Genomic DNA, 6,000 nt, shown 5'->3' with positions numbered 1-6,000 from the left:
TGTGGTCCTTTAAAAGCACTTTGGGTATAAAGAGGGAGCTGTTTTCAAAGGATAGGCTAAGGGAGGAAAACAATATTGAGTGCTACCAAAAGTTAATTCCCATAGAATTACCTACTATTTTACAATGTCTATTCATTAAAATATCATAAGAACCTGACTTTATAGTGGGAAGAGGAAAAAATGCAACTGGATTTGGTCTTGAAATCCAGAGGCTGTCTTAACTGGCAGATAGATCAACCATTAATTTAGATGGCTACTTTTTAATTATTTGTTTTATCCTGCCTTTTTGTTACTTTTATAAATAGATCAAGGAGATGAACATACACAATACCCCTCTCCCTCCTAGTTTTCCTCCAACCACCACCACGTGAGGGTGCGTTGAATCACCCTACATTTTCATACATACATTTACACGTATGTAACTGAACAAAAGGGAAAGAAGATGTGCTGAGAGTGCCTGGTTCAAATTCAACCATCTGGCTTTCATGCCAAAGGCAGGACTGGAACGCACAGACACCTGGTTTCTAGACCATCATCATAACCACTACACCAAACTGACTTATCCACTATTTATTATCCAATTAGTTACTCTCTATACTCTCTTCATTCAGACTATAGTCATGTACATACACATACTATATATGACTACCCATTTAGAAGTATATTCTGGGGAATGCAACTGACTTTGCTGTACTATTTAATAATTTCATCCTGAGCTAAACCTGCCTTGCAATTTCTCAAAAGTTTCCCTTCTTTGGAAAAAGGCTTTTTGTTTTTTTGACTCTGTTCTTGGGAGCTCATAAACTTTTACATTTCTTTTGCAAGTTTGAGCAAACTTTATCATTGAAGGGGGCGGCATGGATTACAGCTGGTTTATTCTTTTTATATCTGCACATCCTTTCTTCATTCTGAAACATCCACACATCATAAAGTAAAAGCAATACTCTGCTAATGCTTTCTTGGGGTTTTTAATGGCAGTACAGAAATCCAGCAAGATGGTAAACTGCTGAAAAGAGGATTATCCAATGTGGCTGGCCAATCATACATACGCTTCTCGACCAGCATATAAATATAAGAGCCCCCCCCCAACCCTAACCCTAACACACACACACACACACACACACACACCAGTCTCCATCTCTAAGTAAATTCTCTTAAATTGAAAAAGGCAGGCAGCTTGTTCTGTGTGCACTGGAACAAATACATTTTAGATGTTTTACCAATGTGTTGACTGTTGTAAAGTCAACAACAGATTCTACCAACACCAAAGGGATGGTTGTTGTTCAACAGCAATGCCGCACAGCCTCCAGATGAGCACCGGCAGCCACAACTTTGCCACCAGCCCCAGAGATTGTTTTTACAGCCCCCTTTGCAATGCTCTGAAAATCGGACTTTGTCTCTGCTTAAACAAATCTGGTGGATGAGGCCTGTGTCTGAAAGTTCAATATCAACTATCTCACCAGGCTTCTTGTTCAAAAAGCAAGCCTCAGTCCTCTTCTCCTCCGGGACACACACGAGGCCGAGAACAATGCCAGTAACATTCAGCCACTTGCCTGGAGCAAGAGAAGATGGGAGAGACTTGCAGGACTCCCCTTTAACATGGAAGCGAGAAGACCTCACCTTTGCAGCCCTACTGTCAGCTCCACCTGAGTCAATCTCCTCTTTCATTTTTTAGCCAGATTAGATCTTGAACACCACCCTCCTCTGGAACAAGGGGAAACATCTTGGCTTCCTCTTCGCCATCAGTCTGTTTGAACTTACCTGGCAGCGCAGAGTATCTTGGGGAGAGATTGTGTCGGCCCCTCTCCCTGATTTCCCAGCACTTGCTTTATGCATTCCAGTGACTCAGAGCTGACGCACCAGTGGCTGTGCTCTCTTGCTCCTGGCCCCTTCGCCCCCCTCCCTCAAACCAAACCCCAAGTGTCTGTTACTGGGTGTGAGAGATGTGTTGTTCTACATCTCCCCAGATGCCAGTCCGGGCCAGCCCACTCCCTCTGTAGCCTCATCCCCCTCCCAACACCCCCACCCTCATTCTTTGAGCGGAGGTGGGCAGCTCCATTCACCAGCTAGTAGTTGCTTCCTGTCTGTCTGGCTAGCTGGCCGGCTTGGGTGAGGAGAAAGAAGCAGCATCGTTGCCTTCTCCAGTCCCAAAAGAAAGAGGTGGGCAGCAGAGGGAAGATGAAAACTTGGTGGGGAAGATCTGCTGATAAGTTTTCCTCCCCAAAGAAACCAAATATCTTGTTTCAGCTTCCCCGCAGCTGTTGTTCAGTTGTTCACAAAGGAACAAATTGCATTATGGCGGAGGGTTTGTATGAATTCTGCTAATAGCTGTATAGTCAACAAACCATGGCTAAGCAGACAGTTTTTATTTCTGTATTTCTATACTTTTCTCCTGCCTTTATTATTTATGAAAATAATGCAAGGCAATGAACATATTTCATACTCCTTCCCCCTCTTACTTTCTCCACAACAACAACATCAACCCTGTGTTGTGGATTGGGCTGGAAGAGGGTGACTAGTCCAAAGCCACCCAACCGGCTTTCATGCTTAAGGTAGCACTGGAACTCACAGTCTCCTGGTTTCTGATCTGGTGCCTTCACCACTAGACCAAACTGGTAAGAAGTGAATTGTGGGATCAATATAGAAATGCAATTGTCAAATGCAAGCAGCAAGCTTTATAGTATATGTGCATAACTGCAATGAGCCCACATCATTTTATAATGAAAGGGAGAGAAAAAAAGAAAGATGAAGATGTCAGAAAGGTGGTTAAAAAGATACTAGGTGGTTATATATATATATATATATATATATATATATATATATATATATATATATATATATATATATATATATATATATATATATATATATATATATATATATATATATATATATATATATATATATATATATATATATATATATATATATATATATATATATATATATATATATATATAAACATACATACATACATATATATATATATATATATATATATATATATATATATATATATGTATGTATGTATGTATATGTATATATGTATGTATATGTATGTATATATATATGTATATATATGTATATGTATATGTATATGTATGTGTATATGTGTATATGTGTATATGTGTATATATGTATATATATGTATATATGTATATATGTATATATATGTATATATATGTATATATATGTATATATATGTATATATATACATATGTATATATATGTGTGTGTGTGTGTGTGTGTGTGTGTGTCTGTGTGTGTCTGTGTGTCTGTCTGTGTCTGTGTCTCTGTGTGTCTGTGTGTCTGTCTGTGTCTGTGTCTCTGTGTGTCTCTGTGTCTGTGCGCTTTCAAAATTGCTCCTTTCTATGCAGCTTCAATATATTTGAAAGGAATATTTGAAAGTAATTTTGAGTAGAATTGTTTGTGGCATGCTGTTACTTTGCTCAATTAGTCTTAAGTTACCTCACTTCCATATGAAACAACTGAAACCTAGATCTACAAAAAAAGTTTGGGCTACCGCTACAATTCTTTGAATAATGTTTAATTTCTTCATGCCAGTAACATCCAGAGTGGACATTATCAGTTCCCTCTCCCTTTTAGCTGCTTTTTATAAAGGGAAGTAATTTTGGGGCTTGGCTATTTTTTGTGCCTTATTCTGTGTGTAGAAATCTAAACCTGAAGGAGGAAAGATAAAGGGGAGAGGTGGCTGTTAATGGGGAAAAACAGCAGGCCACCATGTTCAAAGGGAAACCTGCAGTTGAGGGGCAGAATTTATAAGCTCACTAAATAGCCTTTAGCAGCAAGGGAATGCTGACTTTGAGAACAGATGCTAACATCTTATCTTTGTCCATGTCAATCAGTATCAAGGAAGCTTTGAGACATACCATACACGTGTAAGGAAGATAGCTTAATGGAGCTGTGTGGAGACATTTGAGTCTGTCCCCTTGTTGTAAACAGACCAACTTGTACTTTTGGAACAACCTTTCAAAGTTACAAGAATAAGCGAATATTGCCCAATACTGTTCAAGTATTTCACCAGCTCTACAAGCGTAATAGCTCTGGTTAGTTCTTCCCTCAGCCATTGTCCAAGGATGACAAAGTCCAAAATTGAAGTAAGTAATTCTGAGAAACTTCAAGTTATAAGCATACCGTATTTTTCCGTGTATAAGACGCACCCTTGTATAAGACACTCTAGCATGCGAGTTTCAAGCTTACATCAAACCAAGTCAGCACTGGGAGCAATTGCCTTCTGAACGCCTTTCGGCCGGCCCCACCCACCTAACCATCATCCGGCATGATGAGCATGCATAGTCAGTTCACATCAGCAGCCTTCCTAACAGTGCCGAACAGCTGAGCTGGCAAATACGGAAGTTTGGCTGGCCACTATAATTGAGCAGGACGGCCAAGCAGCTACGTTCCACAGGGTCCCCGGTCAGCATAGAGGTACGAAGGAGGGAAAAGGCTGTTGCTGCCATCCATGCTGCTGGTCCCATTCGCTGCATCCGGATGATCTTGCCCCCTCCCCCTCCTGTTAGTGGCAAGCCCACAGGGGCTTGACACCTGCACCAGGCGTCATGGCAGTGGCATGTAAAAAACCCACACAGGCATGCCCTGGGCTGTGGAGGTTACCAATATTTTTTTGTGTATAAAATGCTGCACTTGTATAAGATGCACCTGATTTTTGAACAGGGTGTTTGCAGGAAAAAATAGCGTCTTATACAAGGAAAAATACAGTATGTGGACAAGACACCTGTTCACTTGGTCCTACATGAACATTTAATCATGGTCCAAGATTTATCTGAGATTTAGCAGTGCAATTATCCATTGAACCCAGCAACCCAGATAGGCAAACAGGAGCATCATCATTTAAATCAACAGAGCAGGAACATCATGCAGGGCACACAAAGGTAAAAGGCAAGAAAGAAGGAAACTCCCTCTTTATACCCAAGCAACCAATCACAGCTTAGATTGCCTCGTGTGGGAGCTAGCTCTCTCCAACCAATCAGCTATAGCTGTGTATTCTGACTCATTATACACTTCACTATTCCAGCTATTAAATTAAATATCTTAACAAAAAATTATTCCTCCTTCCACAAGTTACAGTAACAAGCAATACAAAGGCACACAACATATGGACAGACTTAACCACAGTTCCAACTGGAAAATTGTTACCATTTTAGACCAAGCCAAATCCAAAAATGCTAAAGAATTCCTGGAAGGTCGGCATTCAGATAAATCAACCATTAACAGGCTCATAAAGATAAGCAAGATTTACACAACATTTAAAAGAGACTTTAAAAAAGCTAAAAAGGAAACAAAAAGAGCAGAAAACATCTTTTCCAGCAGCCAGCAGCCAGATAACACAAGGCAAACAATCTAGAGAAAACCATACGGTAATCAAGGAAATATCAAGGAGAAAACCACACCCTCACCAATAATAGCAGGGCAAACTATTGTATAGAAACATGGAACAAACCCCAGCACTGATTACTATATAATTGGGTAATGAAATGTCTGCAAGTAAACAATCAAGTTCAGAGAGCACCAAAGACTCCACACTTAACTCCTGAGCTACATAGATTTTCCTCTATTGGTTGATAAGACATATCAAACAAAAACATATATTCATCTCATCACTCATCCTTCTAATACTCCAAAGGTAGGAATCCTCAATTTTAGTTGTGTGCTGGTACATTTTGAAATGTTAGAAAATGTGGTGGATGCACACAGTGGTGGGATTCAAATATGTGAACAACCGGTTCTCTGTGTGGATGCCGCTTCCAGAAGTCCATTCTGGGCCTGGGCAACAAAAAATTAGCTACCTGTTTTGCCGAAGTGGTGCAAACCAGCTGAATCCCACCTCTGGATGCACAACAGCATCCAATGGAGGTGAAGAGGGAGGTCATAGTGTCACAAGCAATGTTGTGAAACAAACCGATTTTCTATATATAATGTGACATCACATGTACACCTTAAAGGGGCAGCGCTTACAAT

Source organism: Vipera berus, assembly GCF_964194415.1.
Source record: "Vipera berus genome assembly, chromosome: 1".
In the NCBI taxonomy this organism is placed as follows: domain Eukaryota; kingdom Metazoa; phylum Chordata; class Lepidosauria; order Squamata; family Viperidae; genus Vipera; species Vipera berus.
The sequence above is the reverse complement of the archived record's forward strand: the minus strand, read 5'-3'. Positions refer to the sequence as shown.